Consider the following 21631-nt stretch of genomic DNA (forward strand, 5'->3'; position numbering starts at 1 on the left):
CATCAGAGAAATAGTTGCTTATAATGTATCTTTCCCAAATGCATTACATATCACAAAATGGCCACCATATGTTCAGTGGTGCTTTGTTTTGAGTGCAACATGTTTAGATTTGATTTGTAATTTGATAATTTGAAACATTTGAGCTTAGGCATACTGTAAAATAAAGAAAAAAATGAAGGATTGATGTGCTTTGCCGTATTATACCTATCATGGAATGTTCACATTATTTTGTATGACAAATCCACACATTGTCTGAGAACCATATATATATACAAACATTGCTACGGTTTGCATGCATTCGTATTGACCTCCCTTATGCATCAAGGAGGCTGAATTAAACACGGTCACCTTCATTTATCATTTGTAGTTTAATGATGATAATAATGATGACAATATGGTATTATCTACCCATGGGAGCAACATCAGTATTGACACTGCTCTTTCTGAGTACCCTGGAATAATTGTTACCATAACAGTACCATACACATACACCTGACTCGACGGAGAGGAACGAATATTAAGATTACATTTCCAAGTATGTACGCACTATAAGTAAGTGTCGAACCCAGGACCTGCCGTTAGATGCAAGGGTCTTTGCCAGTGAAACACAATGCTCCCATGTGGCCATAACCATAATTAATAGAAAAGTTAGTTTTCCTATCATACCAATAAAGACATGTGCATAGTTTAAGAAGCTTAACATTGAATGTACTAACAGATACCTTGATAATTAGAAATCATATATTGAGACTATTCACCGTTGATGTTGTTCGATAATAGAATCCTCGTCAGCGAGGGGGCGAAGGGGGCAATAGACGGACACACACCGCTTTGTGTCTAGTCTACAATCCGGATGACTGAGCCAAGCTAATAGTTATTAGCTATTAACTTGATTTCGACAATTTTTGATATTCTCATGCATTTCAAAAGTGAAAACACTGCAAACATTATTAAAGTCTGTTGCTAGAGTCATTAACGAGGTAGTCTTACTGTTGGCTTGCGAGCTCTGAGGTTCATTCCACAATTTCAGATACTATGCACTGAATCTCAGACACCCTTTAACGCGGGACTGCACTATTTGTAGCTACTTGCGCCCTCTATATAGCAAACAATGTCTAAACGGTACCCGCTAGTCCCCCATGACCCCCCTTTTCTTATGTTAATTGAGAGCTGATTGATGAGATAAGCACCTGTCAGTGACCAGGCAAGGAGGTTAAATCCCTCCTGGCCAAACTTGTGCCGACAGCCTTTAAATTTCAATTCCTTTCGAAAAGAAAGGACAAAAGTGTGTATTAGTTGTTCCGTCCCTAGACATTTGTTCAACTGTTCTACTATTCTCCATGACATGGAGTAACCGCGCACTTACCACACAGTCAAAGAAGCTCTGTCATCACTGCTGCTATGGAAACAAAGTCATCTCTCTCCTTTACATTCCGAGGGTATTATTAAAATGGCATGCGGCTTAGAGAGAAGACTGATCAAAAGAGACTGATATTCCACGTGCTGTGATGCTCAGAGATTCATCGCAGAAATTACATATTGGTAAGTAAAGAATATTCATGAATTCACTGCCGACATGCAAGATCATATAGGGATATACACACATTACCAAACAATACCTGCTACAACGTATGGTATCGTTGATGTTTATTTGATTTAATGTTTTGTCCCATTTGAATGAAACAGTTCTTTAATGTTGTAAATGAGAAGCGCCTTAGAATGGTTGGTACACGGATAATTCTTGAAACTTTAAAGACTTTTAATTTCAAAAATCATTGTATATGCAAAATTGTACTTGGTAACCCATCTTCTTTTTAAAAATATTGCAAACTAAAGGTAAATCTTAAAAAATTGCTACTACTATTTAACATATTCTTTAATATTGAAGCAAATACGATAAGCGGAAATTGAAATACAGCTATCATTGACCAAAGATAGGGTTATCTCTTTTAAGTCTTGTTCATACTTTCTTCGTTGATAATTCCAGTGATAATACTACCGATTGATCGTTGATACAATACTTTGCAATTTTGGCGAAAAATATTTAAGAAATGTGACACCGTCGTTAGTTCTTCGTTGAGATGATGAGGTCGCCGTCGATTACGTCAATGACATGGAGATGATGACAAGGGTCGATCCTTTGTCGATTGTTCGGATTTTTAATTGTTTTGTCCTTGGGATGTTCCAGGCGAGCCCCTAATTAGTAGACAAAACAAATACAAAACAAACAAAATGATTATTCAGAATAAACGGACGTGATGAACATGTAAATAGATGCAAACACATGCCGTATTTTTATTTCTCATTGAAAATCAATTCTACCCATATGAACACACATACGTACAGTGTTGCCCCAATATTTAATATATTTCTATATATCTCTTTCATGAAAAGAGTGTGCCAATATGGTTTATTCTTTATTTACAAAGGATAGGTCTTATGAGAACTGTATTGTTAAAACCCCATGACTCTTCAGATTTAACAATAAAGTCTTGAGAAGATATAAACTTCATCTATTAAGAATATACACCATAATGTCACAATGACTTCATGAAAACCCAAAAGGTACAAATATGAGTGAAATATATGAACCTCTAATTCATAAACTTAAAAGACAATAGATTTGACAATCTTCCACCAGATCATCTTTATTTACCACGTGGGTTTTTCGAGGAGTTCCACTAGTGCCAGAAAGCATATGTAATGGAGATCCGCAGTCCCTTTAAGAAAGAGAATATCAAATGAAACAAATATGAAAGAAGAGCCAAAGAAAAAAATACACCTATCGGAATCAATTTCGAAGTGGACTATCTTAGTACATGTTTGATATTTTCTTAATGCACTAAGATATCCGTCGATCCTAATTTGAATATCTAAATTTCATACATCAATTTTGAGTGTAGTTTGATACTTATCACGTTTCATCATGTAGTACAGTCTAACCTGCTTTAGTGACCACCGTTCTACAGAGACCTACTGTTTACTTAGATCACGTTTTTTGTTTCCCTTGAAAATGGTTTTTCATTGAAACATTTACTAAAGGAACCTGTACATAAAGACCACCTGCATATAGAGGCCACTTTTCGTGTCTCCCTTGGGTGGTCTTTATATACATGTTTCACTGTAGAATGCTTCTAATTAAAGCATATTGGACTCTCATATCACAATGTTTTTATCAAAAGACAACTATTAATGCACAAGAGGAGAAAGTTATAACATTTCTATTCCAGCTATCAATATTCACTTTATTGTCTGTATCACAATCAAAAGTGAAGACGTTCAATGAACAGAAACAATGAAGTCTCATCTGTGCACTCGATAATATATACGAAATGTTCAATGGCCTATGCTCAGGTATATGCTTGCTAAATCATACGAAGTTTATTGGGAATACGCCCGTAAAAGTTAAATCAGGCTCAAGCAATTAGTGAGAATCATTTCAACAAAATGAGATTATTTCTAGAAAACTATTTTATATAGCCTAAATGAGTCTTTAAAAAAAAAAATCTTTAAAAAAATGTTTTCAAAAACAGTCTTGGTGTAAAATTGAAACCCTAATAGCGATCTTAATAACTGTTTTCGTTAGAGACGATTACAAAAAGTTTAATGTACAAAATCAATGCATGCATACAAAACCCATTTGACCGTTCTCTGGATGATGGCGTGTAGCTTGCTGTATAAGGTGTGGGTGTGTGTGTTACTAGGTGTGTGCGTGTGTACGTGGTTGTGTATTCCTCTCTCCGAGTCTCTCCGTACGACTCCTTGAGTATTAATCATTGATCAGCATACATAGCGGAGATATGGATTCGGGCAGACATCATCGTTTAGGTCTACGTCACAACGTCCAATGGTTCACCTGTGAAGGAGAGAAAAACACAGGGCAGCCATTAGAGATCCAATATTACGCTTAGAAATATTTTAACGAGTAAAGTAATTAATTTACATTGATAAAACCGTTCGTGCACAATCTATATAACCAAAATTGTGTGGAGGCTGAGAAGGTATCAGCATGGATATATTTGTTGCACGTGATCCTTTGTGCATGAGTGGGTGTGGGTGTGTACGTACGCCCGTGTGAGTGTGCGTGAAGGTGTGGGGTTCGTGTGTGCAACACTCTGATAAGATGAATTAGATAATGGTCGGTAAAAAGATATGGTATAAATTGCGTATGAGGATGTTTCTTGAAAATAGGTTCCTGTACTTTTTGTTATTATAACGAATTATATTGAGATAATTACAATATTCCTGAAAAGATCAGAAAATTAAATTGTAATACTGGAGAAATTTGAAGAAAAAATATGCATTATACCTTTATATATTAAAAAAAAAAAAAAAAAAAAAAACATATCGCGAAATGAGCTCTTGGAAGTAAGAACTGTTAAAATACACTTTACCAATAGGCCTATCTGGAAGTTATAAGGCATTAAAGTACAATGAGAATTACGCTTTCCTTTGGAACACAGAGATGAATAGAAAGAAAGCGAGGGAGAGAGAGAGAGGGTGAGGGGAGAGAGGAGAGGTGGCTGAGAGAGAGAGAGAGAGAGATTGGGAATAAAGATGCAAAGTCCAAGTGTCTGTTGTGCAGTACGACCGGTCTTTCAATCAGGTATTTATCATTAATTACACAGATTTTCATATTTACAAACGTTTCTAGGAAGCCTACGGGCTCTTGTTTTACCATGTGAAACAGATCTTCACTCGCTAAAAAGATTCTTAAACTCATGTTCACACATTTCCTTTTTTCAAGAAATCTCCATGGCAATATTTAAGGCCCTAAAGTGTTGGAGGCCCCAAATTCGCTAAAATTTGATGGCAAAATTGCACTTAAAATGTATCATAATGTCAAAGAGGATGTCATTTAAGACACATTTCTGCCAAGACGAAAATTGATGAAAGAATACAACATTTAGATTTTCTGCGTACAACAGGAAACCCGAATTATGTATACTTTTATCAACGTTTGTCTTCAAACAATTTTTGTTTCTTTGCAAAAGTGTGTCTTAAATGTGTCTCAAATTGTGGGGCTCCAAACACTTTAGACGGAATTTAAACAATTTCAACAGTATCACGTTTACATTATAAAATCACGAGTGATACCGACAAAATAAATATTACAAACATAATTTGTCTTAACATGAGTCTTTGCTATTGTGGTTTGTTTATATGTTTAACGGTATTCCTTTGTTGACGCGGTGGTCTCATTATATTTTGTTTTTCTTTACTGTTTTCTTTCTCCAAGTTGTTTTTCTTTGTTTTCTTTTAGGAAGTAGACAATGTCGAGTGTGAACGCAGCTCTGCTCTGAAGGCCAATAGAGGGCTTCGGCGCCAGTGTGCTTGAATAACAGTCAATTATACCACAGATTCAATACCAACCATTTTGGTCTTCAGTGCCAGTTTGCAGACACAGACCCTTGGTAGTCGTTGTGCGTAATATTGTCTGCAATGTGAGACTACAGTAGGCTCTGTACTTTACACACCCCGAAACCTACGGATTTAGGCTCTGCTTGAGGCTTAAGAATTTGTAGTTGAGTGTCCAATCACAGTCTGTGCTTGTAGACTATTAAATTCATGGCTTTGTTCCTCATGCCCGCCCTTTCTCATAAAACAGGAATGTTAAAATACACTATATATGGAGGCTATATGGCAATAAAGTACAATGAGAATGTACTCCTTTGGCACACATCTAGATGAATATACATATAGCTAGGGAAGGGAAGAGGCGGCTGGGAGAGAGAGAGAGAGAGGGGAGAGAGAGAGAGAGGGAAGAGAGAGAGAGAGAGAGGGAGGTTGAGAATAACGATGCAAAATGTAAGTGTCTGTTGCGCAGTATAACAATCTTAAATGGTCTTATGATCTGTTATCATAATTAACTACACTGATTCTCACATTTTCAAGCGTTTCTGGGAAGCCTAACGGACTCTTGTTTTACTATATGAAACACAATTTTCACTCGCTTAAAATAATCTTAAACTCCTGTTAATACACGGCTTTATCTTATTTTCAAGAGATATCCATGGCAACATTAAACAATATAAATGATTTTACGTTTACATTACAAATTACGAGTGATGCCGACAAAAGACTTGTTGTCAACAACAATTAATGCAACATTAAGCTGGAAAATCTGCTCAAAGCCAATGCATTTTAAGATATCATTAGCCTAACGTTTATGTGGCACGCAAATGATTTCCTTGTGACATTCTACATTTCCAACGGGATTATTAAACCAAAGCCTTTACAAAAATATGTCGATGTTTTCAATGAAACCCAATCTATACTAGTGTTAAAATGGTTGTCATGTAGCCGATCAATACCGGGAAAGGCTAATTCAGCGAAGCTTTCTGTTACACAAATTAATTAGTGCGGTAATTGGCGGTTATTTTTTTTTGTGCCGATTGGCACACGTGGCGATCAAGCAAATGAACCTCTGAGAAACAAATCATTCCTTGATGTTCTTTCAAATTCGTTAATAGAGTGCTTTCGCAAAGAATACGGGAGAGTAGCTGTATCGCCGTACAATATGCCATTTTCGTAATGTAACCAAATTTAACGCATAATTGTCTTTGTAAAGTGCCTTAATACAAATTATTTCATCCACCTGATGAGAATAATAGTATTTCAATAGACATAATTCAAACTGCATACATTAATTGATCTCGGTTGAGTTCGTCCTCCCGTCGTCTTTGCGAAAGCGCTCTAGTGAATGAAAGGGAAAGAGACCGGCTAAAACAATTGAAACCCAGGCTTGTATTGGAATTTGCCCTCGTAATATCTCGAGAGGTCAAAAGAACAAGAGCTATAGTAAGATCTGCGAGAAAAAAAGAAAATCTATATTTAACCCAAAGTGCATCAGTCCCCCATAGCTCTCCTTAGCGGTATGTCACAACTTTCAGCTAAGCTTTTTTCTCTTTCGCAAGTCAAATTGTTTCGCTAGCAAGAGGCGCGAAAAACACACCATGCAGTCGTTTGTTCAGCCTGTAATTTGTAAACACGCATGGCTAGCGCATGTGTATTTTCAGAGAGTTTGGAACGATCAATACAGGACAGGAGAGAGGGTTTTTACGTACCAGCGCACACATAATGTGTAACACGAGAGACCATTTGTTCTCAATTCGTATATGCTAGTATTTTGAACGAAATGGCGTACTATTTTTGGAACTGCACAAAATGAATCTGTCATGAGTTACCTTGTTTGACCAATGTCTATTTTTCTGATAATAATATAAAAACAAACAAATACACAAACTAGGTGGACACACCCTAATGAGCCAAAGCCTGGCTTTCATTGTGTTTACCATTTTCCAATTATCCTCTTGTGTTTTGTATGTAGTCTCTACCTTGTTTCTCATTGAATGCTATACTTGATTTTTTTTTGTTTTATCTTCTTAATCGTTTGATTGAACTGTCATAGTTTTATAATGTTTTTATTGACCATTGACTGTTTTTTCAACATTGTTTTTAATTGATGTTGGAATTTGGAAATAAATGATTTGATTTGATTTGATTTAGTGCGGAGTCAGATTGTGAGACTAAAGTTAAATGTTTTGGTTTTTTGTAATGCAAACATTGGAACACAAGAAAGATGATTAATGTATGATTATGGAGCTAGTATAGGAAAACAGCCCATAGTGGTTAAAATGTTATGCTTTTGTTCCAAGGTAGAAACAAAAATCCACATCTTACGATTATGTTGGTCGTGATAATGTTGATGTTGATGGTAGTGATGGTGATAGTGATGGTGGTAGTATTTATAACAGAGACGATGTTGATGATGATGGAGATACTCATGGTGGTAGTGATGATGACAATGGAGTTGGTGACGGTGATGGTAGTAATGGTGATGGTGATAGTGGTAGTTTTAGTTGTAGTCATGCCAGAGATTATGATAATGGCGATGGAGATGATGATGATGATGATGATGATGATGACCGAGATGAGGATTATTGTTGTGATGACGAAGATGTTGATTGTTACTAAATGATTACGCCAAGAACATTTCTCTTACATTAAATAGGGAAAAAATGCATAACATTTCACATCTCTTCCAATTTACACTGATTTAAAGATTTGAAATTATGAGTAAACCCTTCATTATCAACATCATAAGCAATATTAAAAATGCGCCATTATATAAAACACAACAAACCAAACTAGTAAACATATTTATGCAAGGGAACATTTTAGTGAGAATATAGATCCCGCCAATAACATTAATACATGACTGATACACGGCGTAAATGATATGGCGTAAATATTCATAAATGAATGATACATGAAAATAAAAACTAAAACAACAAGAACAACAACATAAACATAAACAAACATTTCATATCTATCGCTCACTAGCAAAATGCGGATACCTGCTCGCTTAGCTCTACGCAATGTTCCACTTAGCCATGCTAAAGCACTACACCATTGTTTCCTATTGATGCTGGAAGGTGCATGTTGTGTTTTCAGCATGCCTTTACTTCCAAGATGCGATTGATTATTTTGTTGCGAGTTATTCTCTGATGTAGCCATGTAGCCTTGAAAGGACCGGGATCAATGGCTTCCCTCGCCAGGGTTCTCGAGTGACGACAGAAGCAACGCCAAAAAAACAAGATGCCATCCCGTCTTTTAGCTTTCGGAGGGGTAACAAGTCAGATAATGGGAGTGGAAGCGGGGGAGGGTGTGGCTGTTATCAGGTTATGGTCGCAGCGGGGATGATGGGGTGATGCACTGGGATGGTGGTGTTTGTGGTGGTGGTGCTAATGATGGTGATTGCATGGGTGATGCACCGTGGTGAAGATGGTGGTAGTGGTTTTGTGGGGTTGGTGTTGGTGGTAAGTTGGGGTTGCGATAATGGTGGCGATAATGATGGTAGCGATCATTGAAGAGACGTGCATTGAGTTGGTGGTAGAGGGGGTTGAGGCGGCGTTGATTTCAGTGTTGATGGTTGTATTTATTGAGGTACTGAGGATGGTGATGGAGATGTTGATGATGTTTCCTTGTTGTTGTTATTTTTGGTGGTTGATATGGGGATGACAGGAATGTATAAGATGAGGGTGTTGTGGTAGTCATTGTACTGATTATGGTGGCGGCGATTGTAATGATCATGATTAAGATGGTCATGGTGTTGATACTCGTAATGTTGGTTACTGTTGGTATTTCTGATGATGTTATTGCTGGAGGAGCTGTTGGTTGGTTTTATTTTCCGTATACAAATTCAAATACATACAAGAATAACATTTACATATATAATACAAATCAAGAATTAAAAACGGCGGGAATGCTTTATTCAGAGCCATTATTAACATGGCTTTGTTCTTCCTAGAGGTCCAGGAAGGACATAATGAAAACACGAGTGTAGATAGTAGATGGTTTTAATTTTGGTAGATGGTTGATGGTGGATGATACTGATTGTTGTAGTGGTAATGGTGGTGATGGGGATGATCGGATTATTGGTGGAGAAAGTTGTTGAGAGGATGGTACAGATTACACTGGTTGTGATGGGCTTAATGATAATGGTGATGATGGTGATGGAGTTGTTGGTGGACAAAATGGTAGAGGAAATACTGATAATAGATTTGTAAATGGAAATGGTACTGGTAATGTTGGTGGAGAAGAAAATGGTTGCAATTGTGGTGGTGGTTGCTAAGTTAAAGGATTGGGAGGGACTCTCCTTAGCCATTTGGTTATGCTGCTAATTGAAAAAAAGTAGGAATTATTCTGTTCTATTTTTTTTTTTATAAGGTGATGTGTTAGTTTTAAATGTTCTTTTTTTTAATTTTGCTTCAACAATTCTAAATAAATTGTTGCGCAGATATCGATAGAATCATGAAGGAACGCCATAATATATAACCTATAACATTATTACGTAACGTTATGCAATGTACCGATACAAATATATTTTCAAAATCATTTTTCGGACGTGAAAAGTCGTATTTATATAGAAAAACATTTTTAGTATCCTCCTCATCTGATTCTAGTGAGAATATCCCTGCCCATCGCATTGAGCCGGCCCCCGACATCCTGAAAACGCAGCAGCACCGATAAAGACACTGCCCTAATTTACAAAAAGGAGTCGTTTAAAAGTGACCTTATATAGTCCCTAGGGCGACAACTATAATGGTAACCTAAGTTCACATTTTGCACTTACCATGATCATCAAGTATGTTTTTCAAAATCCTTTTGTCGGTAATAATTGTTCTTCTCCCCTTTCATGCTCTTCCCATTATCGGCTAAGTTCTTTTGGCAATTTGCTCCTAGTAGAAGTCTATCTCTATAGTCCCTATTCTCACTTTCCCAATATTTCTTCCTCTCTCTCTTTCTCTCTCTCTCTCTCTCTCTCTCTCGCTCTCCCTCTTCCTTTCTCTCTTCGATCTACTCCTGTCTTGTCTCTTTCTCTTCCCTTTCGTGTTTAGATGGTGTGTGTATTTATACCACTTGCATATCCTCCCCCATCCATCTCCCTCTCTTCTCTTCTATTCTCTTTTCTTCTCCCTCTCTTTTCTTCTCCCCTCTCCCACTCTCTCATGTCTCCTTCTATACTTTGATCACGCATGTCTCTAAGCGCATTCTCCCCTCCCTGGGGAGCATTTCAGGCGTCTATTTACAGACGTTCACAATCATGACAATGCTGAACAAACTACATTAACTTTCGCATCCTACCGGGTAAAAATCAGGTAAAATGTCCACCACTATCACTACTTTACCCCAGCCACAGGGACGATACAAACTATAGACCGAACACAAAGGTGCATGGCTCGAATGGCCGGGTTATCGGTCGGCATTGAGGCAGGTTGCAGGTGTGACCGGGTCATCACTGTGACCTTGAATCTTTACTCTTCCGTCTTTCCCGATTCGCTATGTGCTCTAGCAAAGTCTAATAGGTGTGATTGGGATTGAAATAGCTAAAATGCCTTGCAAAAATTGTCCAGGGGGAGAGTTTCACAAAGACTAAGATCAACTTTGAGTTGGACTTAAATATGACAGGCCATTCATGCCACCGGTTGCTCTCACCATTGGTCTCTCAATTATGATCTTTAGAACATCGTTTTTTCTTCAATAATGAACTATCCCCAAAGGTAAATTCTGTAGATTTGTGACCAAGATTTGCAGGTCCCTTGAGAAACCAATGCAAGGAATGGTTAGAGGAACTAGTGGCGTGAACGGCTTGCCAAAGAAAAGTCTAACTTAAAGTCGATCTTAGTCTTTGTGAAACCCTCCCCAGGGCTTCCACGGAATGTAGAAGGCTTAGTATTAAACCAAAATGGTTTTTCCATCCGGGTGTATTTATGGCGCTATTGGACACGTCAAAAGTGATACAAACTTTATACCCATACAAATTCAATCTGGTGTGTTGATATCTATTGCAGACAGAGCTGTAACCAGATGACATTTATGATTATGGTGATGGATTATATTTTACTCCGAATCTTCGTGTCATGAAAATATTCGTAGGTCTTCTTCGTTCAAAACGTCTTCCCATCTCATTTCATTCATAATAATTACATTTTTCTTTCGTTATGCTATTCATTGAAATGCATGGAGGGTTTAATGAAGTTTAGGCTGTCTCGTAACATGGTGTGATTCGTGCGTCTTGAATCAGTTTCTGATTGTTAGGCAGACAACATATTTCTTTGGGATGAATACAAATGAATATGCTAGATGATGTTTCACATGTGACAATGTTTCATGACAGCTAGGATTTTTAATTTTCAATTGCAGGTTAATGATAAAGGGTGTATCTACAAAATGTGTGATAATGAATTCGGACATATTTCGAGAAAAAAAGAAATTTATTGTCAAATGTCATAACCTTTTTAGGAAATACCCCCGGAACATATTCAAATGCTTATATATGCCTTTAAATGCAGGGACGATCTATCCCATGGAATAGAGATGGTGCACATTACGTTTCTATATCAATATCTAGTGCATAGTGTAAAATACACATAGTTATTCTAATATCTAAAAAAGCTCAACAAATGTCAGTTTTGGGATGTTTTCGGGCTATATGACAACCCCTGGTGGAGGATTGCTAATTTTTTAAGGGTAGGACAGAACAGGGATCACATACTTACTTGATTTTGGACCATGTGATTCCCATAGAGGTCTATCCGCCAATGAATGATGGCGGCTTTACAACTCAGGTCTGCCCTTTTGCTCGGTTAGTCCTTAGTTCACAGATTGTTCCTCGAACTGACGTGGCGTGTGTCCTATGCCATGGCTGCTGGTGTATCTTTGAAGGGTGTGTGGTATTTACGTGTAATCCATGGCGACTTGCTAGGTCTTGGTGTGCAGGTTGCCTGGTAGAGTTGGAGCGCGGAATGTAGGATTAGGCCGGGTGGTTAGCACTCTTATCTTCGATCTTCATCGGAATTCGATGCTTTCCTCCAACATGGCTGTCTGTAGGTGGAGAGATAAAAGTAGTTGATAAAGAACGTAGATCTTATGCAGCAGAACCATGGAAAACTCACATCTTCACGGTTGAACTAACACTAGTGATAGGGGTTGGGTAATAGCAGAAGTAGTAGAAGGTAGTAGTAGTAGTAGTAGTAGTAATAGTAGTAGTAGAAGAGTTAGGAATCCCACCCTGGCACTAATTAAGACATTAATCTACTTTTGCCAGGAGCGTCACTACGTGACGGACATGTGCGCTATGTATTAGAAGCCACAATTATTATTAGTAGTATTAGAAGTGGTCATAGTAGAAGTAGAAGTAGTAGTAGTAGTAGTAGTAGTCGTAGCAGTAGCAGTAGTAGTAATAGTAGCAGTAGTAGTAGTAGTACTGGTAGGAGTAGAAGTAGTAAAAGTAGTATTATAAGAGGTATCATTAGTAGTAGAAGTAGTCAAAGTAGTAATAAAAGTATAAGATGTATTATTATTATCATTATTAGTAGTAGTATCAAAAGTAGTAATAAAAGTATAAGAAGTATTATTACTATCATTAGTAGTAGTAGTATCAAAAATAGTTTATAGAAGAGGTAGTAGTAGCGCTAGTAGTAGGCCTTTACTAGAAGGAGTAGGAGTAATAGTAGCAGTAGGATTTGTAGGAGGAGGAGGATAAAATGGGGGAGGAGTAGTAGTTAGCACCAGTTTTTTTAGTAATGTATGCGTCTTTAGCTATTTCTTCTACCTATATTGTATGTACGTGGGTAATAAATGGTAACCATTTAATATATATACAAAATAATATGAGAAATGATACATTGGAATTAAGTTTAATCAATCAATTTTTGCTTGTAGACGGAGATTAATAGAATGCACAAAATAGCATTACACACGTGCTAAGTGATAACAAAAGTGAATTCCATATTGTTAATAGGAAACTACCAACATAGTCAAGATAATTCAATATGATTCTGGCACAGAAAATCCTGTCACGCCCAGAATTTGTTTAAGGGGGGAAATCCTCCCATGGTACGGTGCTTACGCCAATAATTCCTCTGTATATAGTTTACATATTGAGAAGAGAACAAAAACATTATCCTTGTCCCAGTTCCGATCTTCTACACATGCTTACTGGAGCAAACTTGTGTTTTAATTACCCCCGAAAGAGTAGCCTGTATGATCGATATAGCTCTATATCATTAAAATTACATCGCGGTGGTTGAAAGAAAAATGGCGTCATGTCTGTGGCGATATCAAACGACGTGTATATCGAGCAGCATAAAGTCATCACAGTCTCATATGCACGTCAAATTACCATTTTGGCACAATTCTGATTCATTGTCATCTTATAGGCACGTCGAAATTTCAGTGATGTTGAGATGGTTACAAAAATAAACATTTACCTTTTCTTCTAAGAGAGAAGTAACAACGTCTTATTCATCCCTGAACTTAACATACACCCCCTTTCCCTTTCCTCTTTCTCTCTCTGTCTCTCTTTCTTCCTTTCTCTCTCTCTCTCTCTATCTCTTTATCTCTCTCTCTCTCTCTCTCTCTCTCTCTCTCTCTCTCTCTACCTCTACCTCTATGCCTTCACTCCTCTCTCATTCTCTGGCTCCATTCATATCCTTTTCAATTTATGTTACCGTCGTTTTCCATCTCATATTTACTTGCCTTGCCTCGCCCTCGGCCGTTACAATTGGTCTCCGAAGTTCTTAAATTGGTTTGCATTGCTTTTATAAATCTATCCTCTCCAATGTTTCAAACGATTCCTATCCTCTATTGCCTTACTGATGAAAAATCCATCAAACCTCTTCGCTTTTATTTTGGTCCCGTAAATGGTAAACGAAAAATAAATCGGATATTACAGGACAGAGTTCTAACCGTTGCCCGATTTATGTCCATTTTATCTGCTCGAATCATTTCTCCGTACCACTCTACTTTACCCCCCCCTCCCACACGCACACAATCAGTCCCAAACACATCCCTTATCTCATCACCCTTTTTTCACTTTTTTTCATGTTACTTATTCCTTCAAAAACATTTTCGTCTTTTTATTTATTATTTGTTTTCAGTTATAAAAGCTATGTCGTATTTACACATAATTCCTATATCTCTCTTTCTTGCTGTTTCTTTTCTTCTATTTCTCCCTCTGTCTGTATAATATATCCCTCTTCCCAAAAAATTCAACCCGCACATCTACTCACACACACTTTGTCTCTCCAGTTTACTCCATCTCTCTCTCTCTCTCTCTCTCTCTCTCTCTCTTTCGCTCTATTTTTAGTCATCCCTCTGCTCTTACCCACACATACACGTACACACTAATTCTCTCTCTCTCTCTCTCTCTCTCTCTCTCTCTCTCTTTCTATTGTTAAATGTTATATTGCATTTTCTATCATTTGTATTTTCACTGTCAAAAAAGCCATTGGAAGCAAAATTTCTATGTAATGTTTGCATGCAATAAAATAATCTTGAATCTTGAATCTTGAATCTTGAATCTCACACTCTCTATCAATCTTACGTTGTGTCGCTCTATAAATTCTCTCTCCTTCTGCATTTCTCACACATCCACACGCACGCACACTCCACCGCGCACACAATTTCCTCCATCTCTCTCTCTCTCTCTCTCTATCTCTCTCTCTATGTTTGTAATCCTCCCTCTTACACACACTAACACGTACACACTAATTCCTTCTCTCTCTATCAATTTTACTTTTTGTCGCTCTATAAATCCTCTCTCCTTCCATTTCTTTCTCACCCACTTGCACGCACACTCCACCGCGCACACAATTTCCTCCAACTCTCTCTCTCTCTCTTTTTAATCCTCCCTCTGCTCTTACACACGCACACAAATACACGTACACACTAATTCTCTCTCTCTCTCACTCTCTATCAATTTTACTTTTTGTCGCTCTATAAATCCTCTCTCCTTCCATTTATTTCTCACCCACTTGCACGCACACTCCACCGCGCACACAATTTCCTCTTCGAATCCTATCCACACACACAGCGCGGTTCTTGACCTACATGCAATCCTTTCTGTCCCCTATCGTTCGTTACATGTCGGGTCCTGTGCATTCATTCCTCCCTTTCAGCTGCTCCAGTGCTCCTTATGACGCACGGATAAATGCGAAAACGAGAAACCAATTACTGGTCGGTTGATGGAAAAAATTCAAATGAGCAAAGATATACTACAAGGGTATACTGCTCAATCCATTTTTTCATCAATTTTCTGAGATATAGATAGCTTTGTCGGGGGAAAAGGTTTACGCTGGATCTAAATGTATATTTTTCAACAAGTCCCACGATTCGCATAGTTATGTCTGGTATATGCTTTTGATTGGAGAAAAACATTCGTCATTACTGGCTTTTTTTGTCTGCAATAGCAATAAGCTGTGCTTCTTTAAATTGAAGATAACATACATGATAATGGTGTAGCGATAATTTTGCATTATAGGAGACTTGGGGTGATAATATATTTACTCAATTTAGTTGAGCCTACTAGATCTCATATACAGACTGCACGTTATTACCTAATGAGCAAAATGACACATAACTGAGACTATAAACTACATTTCTTTTGAGAATTATATATAATATACAATAAAAACGCAAGTTAGTCTTTTTTGTTCGTAAATTAAACGATGATAATTATCCATTTGATATCACGAACAATCCTATCTATAGTCTATGAACTATGTATGAGATTTATTGTATTAGTACCAACGCTCCTTCTTTCCCCTTTCCTTTTGTTCTCTGCAAGTCACTTTTTTATTTTTATTTTTTATTGTTGTATCTAAGTTGAGGTCTGCGGGCGCGTTAAGCTACTTTGCTTAGTTATGTAGCCATCCTGCATCTAATGTATGTTGATTAAGCATTCAATATTTTTGTTTAATTTCATTTATTATCTGTATAAAATTATATACACTTAAAATGTTGTATTAAACCATAGATGTTCATGAAAATGTATGATGAAAAAGAAAAAAAAAGATGCAGAAACCAATAAATCAAATCAAATCAAATCAAAACTATGTTCTCTTCGGATAGACTATCTGCTTGATTTACAAGTCTCACTATTTCCAAAATAAGAGAGAGTGAGCAGATCGGGATGTGTTCGACACGTAAAAATGATTAGCTCGGCAGCAGATAGAAAGGAGGAAAAGAGTAAAGAAAATAAAACCGAGTAAGAGGTGGATAGATTGTATCAAGGAGGACGGTGGAGGAATTGATTTGAAGCTGGCTACGGACAAGACGAGATGGAAAGTGGTTACGGTGAGACCCCCCCCCCCCTCCCCCATCCCCTCCTCCCCTCTCCCCATGGAGGGGACTCACGGTATGATGGTGATGACTAATTTCTAGCCCTTTTGATATATTCTGAGTGAAATATGAATTGATATGGCAGATACCGTTTACCTGTCGTTATTGTTGATGGCGAGCTACAGGATATAATGTATAGCCAATACCTCTGTTTTTATATAGATGGGTAATAATTGTCACTGATTTCAACATATAAATGTTATAGAACGGAAGTGCATGGAATTTGTTTTAAAGACAAGTTTCATTTCAATCATGGTTTAAAGGTTTAAAGTGTGGGGGTCATTAATTCGGTTCAAGTGAACATATTGGAAGCATATGCGATGCTACAATATTCAGTTGTCGCGGTTGAAATCGAATCTAAAGTTATGACATTTTAAATAATAAAGTCTTTATGTTCTATAACTCCTTCTCAAGGTCAAGATACTAATTGAGCTATAAAACATTGTTTCTTGACTAAAATCGATCGATTTCCGTTTGGAAATTATATATCACAACTACGTATTCTGAGATTTGCATGGTTGCAGCTAACATTGTACGGCCGTAGGGGCTATTTGAAACTTATCAACATTTACCGGGAGCACCGGTAAATTGTTATATTCAATTTTTCTCCAAAGCAGAAATGTTTAAGGGGCTAAATTTTCTAGCGCTTATAATACATCCACAGGGGCATCCAAATATATCGAAATTGTAAGGAATCAGGAATCACTATCCACCCAATTTTCAAAATTTCCCAAAACTTTGCTTTACCTTTAAGAAAAAGAAGGAAAGGGTTTGAAGTCAAAAAAGAAATATTTGTCATCCAACATTGGTATGCTTTTTGAGAATAACAGGGACAGATGGCTCAAATTCTACATGACAGAGACCCAGACGATTGTCGTTTGCAGGGGGTACCGGACGTAAATTACCCATGTAAAATCTCCAATGCTATTTTGAAGTCTAAATCTAGCCGATCATGTCACATGCCATATACTGGAATATATTGATCATACAAACAAACGAATTGCCTTTCGGAAAGAAGGACTTGGTTGATTTGATGAAGAGTTTAACATCTAAAATGGCAGCATCGTGATTTTTATAGAAAAGGACAGCATTTTGACAGAAAGGTACCGGTATAGATATTTTGAGAAGGTATGAAAGTATATCACCCTTTGGTTTTGTTATTATAGCAGGGAGATCCTAATTGGCTCATTAAGTTCCGTGCTGTCAAACAGACACTTCAGTAGCTCGTTTGCTCGTTTGCCACACATGCGATTTTGCACAAAAAACGATAGGCACCAATTGACGTAAGGATTGTTTTGTGCAACACAATGACTATGCAGAAATAATCATTTCCAGTCTTGATGAGCTTCATGGCAACCTTTTTAACACCAGTATAGATTGGTCTTGGACTGAAAACAGTTAGATAATCTTGGAACCTTTGGTATATCTATCCAGTGATAAATAATCCTACATTGTGGCAAAGGGATACTATTTTGTGGGGCATACCCTAATTGGCTCATTAGGTTACATGCTGCCAGGAAGAAAGACACATCAAGATGAAGATCATATGTGCCATTGTTGAGAAGGAGTAAACATGTCAACTGACTAGATTTCTCTTTCATTCGAAGAAATGTTTATCCAATTACGACTTTTGTTATTCATGGCGGAACACTGTTCTATGAATAGACGAATGGATATCTAAATATATACAGAAACAACTCGAGAATAAAAACACCGTAATCGTGGTCATTCAACACGCGCTGTTTGTCTTCGTATTTGTCATTCTTCCTAACCCAAATATAGAACATGTATACAAATGCCAGTGAAAACAAGCGGATCTAATATCAGAATACAAACTTTTTGTTCACAGTCCGTATCTGTTTGAAAACAAATCTTTAAAACGTCATTGTACCTTGTACTAATGATTCTTCATTTCCAAGTTGAATGATCATTCAACAGTCAACAACATAACACATTGGTGGGTTTGTAAGATACCATTTATACCCCCATCCCCCTTTCTTAATGACGTCATAGTTCGTAGCGAGTGGCCAGCGTTTGCTGACCTACTATCCCACACGTTTCCTCAGTAGTAGGTGTATATATATATGAAGACACCTCGACCCAAGACCGGATGTAATGTATCACTTCCACATGTTCACTCATGAGAAAATTAGTCATTTAATATTTAGAAAGTGTTGCCACTCGCTGTTATGCTTCTTTATAACTTATTTTCAACCATCATTTAATATTCATTCAACGAGAGGGAAATATGATTATGAAGAACATAATCAATTGGTGGGTTATATAAGATACCAGTCCCTCTCCCCAAATAAATCATTCATCACGTCATAGTTTGTAGGGGTGAGCAACCCACCCTCCCCTCCCCCATACCTTCCTCACGTCATAGTTTCTAGTGATTTGCCAGAGTTTGCTAATGAATACCCACTGACCAACACGCATACTTGTGTATCCTCAGCTACTTAATAATAGCTGTAGATATAAAGACATTTCGCCTCGCACCAGATGTACTTTATCTGTTCCCATGTTCGGTGTTTATAAAACGAGTAATTCAATATTTAGACAATGTTGTCATTTGTTTTATGCTTCTTAATGACCTAATTTGTACCATCATTGAATAGTCTTATTAACAAAAGGGGAAAATAGTACATAATACACAACATCATACATTGATGGGTTTTATAAGATGCCAGTCCATACCCCCCCCCCCCCCAATCTCCTCTCTCTCTCTTCCACCATACCTTACACACGTCACAGTTTGTAGTGAGTGGCCAGAGTTAATGATTACACACTAACCCACACGCATACATGTATCCTCAGCTGTTGATAATAGCTGTAGATATAAAGACATCTCGCTAGCTGAGCACGTGGTGTATAGTAACTTGATAATTCTTGGCATTTCCCCGGCCCTGTCTGTCTGTGGAGATTCGTGCCCTTGGGTCTTAAAGGTAGAGTAGACCTAAACTCGATTTACATTTGCAAATCGTATCAATATGGATGACAAAATATCTCTTCAAAAAGGGGGTGGATGTTGAAGCATGAAGAATATAACTCTATACTACTAATAATAATCAGCTTTTGTATTGCGCTTAATACATCACTGGTGTGTCTAAGCGCTTTACAGATATATCATTACCCGGTTATCGGATTCAGGCTTACCCACACACAATGTATGCACATTGTCCACTTCCTGGGGAGCATTCCAGCCAAATATGAAACAGACCCCTAAACAATTTTTGTTTTGTCAAGACTAAAACAGAGGAAACAAAGAATTAAAAAAACTGCGTGACAATATATTCATCTTAAATAAGTCATTATATAGATCGCACGGATCGGATGTAACAGGCACAATGGGCGTGCTATCTAAGTACGGTTTATTAAAGATAGGGCCATACATAGCTAATATTGTCCATCAAAAAGCTTTCATGATAACTTGCATCATTCTGTTTTGGAGACACCGTATATCGCGGATTCCAAGACAATTAATTTTTTATAATTTTATGTATTAAATGAGTTCATATCTACGGCTGATCAAAAGATAAAATTAAATTCTACGGTTTGATTTAATTCAACTAAAATGAAATCAAGCAATAATGTATTTTTTAAAGAGCTATTAGCGTCAAAACAGGTTCAAGCAAAGGTCATTATTAGGGTTAAATACCAATCTCTTTACAGGATATTCAAAAATTGTTCAAGAATCGTCAATTCAATTATCTTTTAAAGAAGAACGATTTCATCAATGAGTAAGACAAACACTGTGTTTGACAACCACTGATGAGTACAGTTATCTTTTTTAAAATATTTTTAAATAGGTACCATTACAGTTATCTGCGAAATCTAACCAGCCCTTCATCTTTCCATGTCAAACAACAATGGTCATAGTAATCTCTCACAAGTAATTAATCATTTTTAAACAGTCATTTCAGCTTTTTATATACAGCTGTGAATCGGATTCAGAAAGAGAAAACACAGGCACCGCTACATTAAAGAAAGTGTTATATTATATACACTCTGGAACACATCTCGCTACGCATGGGTAGGTGTTACAGCTGTTTGGATCGCTCAGTCTACCCATCCTTCCAACGTTGCATGATATGAATGTAACTAGTGACGTTAGGACGCCCCCATGCTGTTCTGTTCTGTTTAATGAACAAGACAAATAACTATGCTGTGTGTATCTTTAAGCTCGGGGTGTGCGCATCCATGCACAAATGTCAGTGTGTGGTGTCGTGCAGTGATCGATTTTGATATAAATTGAGTATATTATATGACGGCAGCGCGTTGTCGTAAAACATTATTTGAATAAACGGTAATATGCAATAGACTGCGTGAACACATTTATATGTTAAACAACCCTTCATCTAAGACACATATTACTCTCCTTTAATCAAATCATATCAATGAGCGTTATTAATATTATACTAAGGTATAATAAGTTCCAGTAGCTCATTGAGCTAACATTATATGTTCTATGTTTTCTTTCTAACTGTTTGAATTTAGGAACACTAAGTTGAGTCTTGATTCAATTGCCTAAAACACCATCTTGTTACAACAAAGATAAATCTGATTTTTTTTTTCTTTCTTTTCTTTCCTTCAAAACTATTATGAATGATTTCCTTCATAATATTCTATAACAGGTGTTGAATCGAAATTTTACCAACATTCCCTTCCACAAACACACAAAGACAAGCTTAATAGATAGATAAGATTACTAAAAACTTAAGATGGCGAACTTTGAGTTTCAAATTCACGTTTTACATACTGGATTTCATTTAAAACGCACGATGGGTCAAAATATTTCAGCTCAAATATGCTGTTGATCGGACGCTTAATCAAGTGAGTGACATAGGCGCCGGAAAGGGGGGGGGGGGGGGGGGGGGGGGGCAGGGGGGGGCAGCTGCCCCCCAATCAAAAAAGTGGGGGGGCAAAACGCATTTTTGCCCCC

At 37.3% G+C, this 21631-nt stretch overlaps 1 long non-coding RNA gene across 1 annotated transcript in view; it reads right to left on the bottom strand.

Annotated features, from left to right (window-relative positions):
* Window positions 1–282: 282 nt before the first annotated feature.
* The window catches only part of LOC105442118, a 37534-nt gene continuing 16185 nt past the window's right edge, over window positions 283–21631 (bottom strand). Inside the window, exons 2-5 of the long non-coding RNA XR_972292.2 lie at window positions 12066–12390; window positions 3632–3856; window positions 2657–2720; window positions 283–2196 (exon numbers count right to left, since the gene is read on the bottom strand). This is a non-coding gene — a long non-coding RNA (uncharacterized LOC105442118). The remainder of the gene's footprint in view (window positions 2197–2656; window positions 2721–3631; window positions 3857–12065; window positions 12391–21631) is intronic.

This window comes from Strongylocentrotus purpuratus, unplaced genomic scaffold, assembly GCF_000002235.5.
Source record: "Strongylocentrotus purpuratus isolate Spur 01 unplaced genomic scaffold, Spur_5.0 spur5_scaffold_18, whole genome shotgun sequence".
In the NCBI taxonomy this organism is placed as follows: domain Eukaryota; kingdom Metazoa; phylum Echinodermata; class Echinoidea; order Camarodonta; family Strongylocentrotidae; genus Strongylocentrotus; species Strongylocentrotus purpuratus.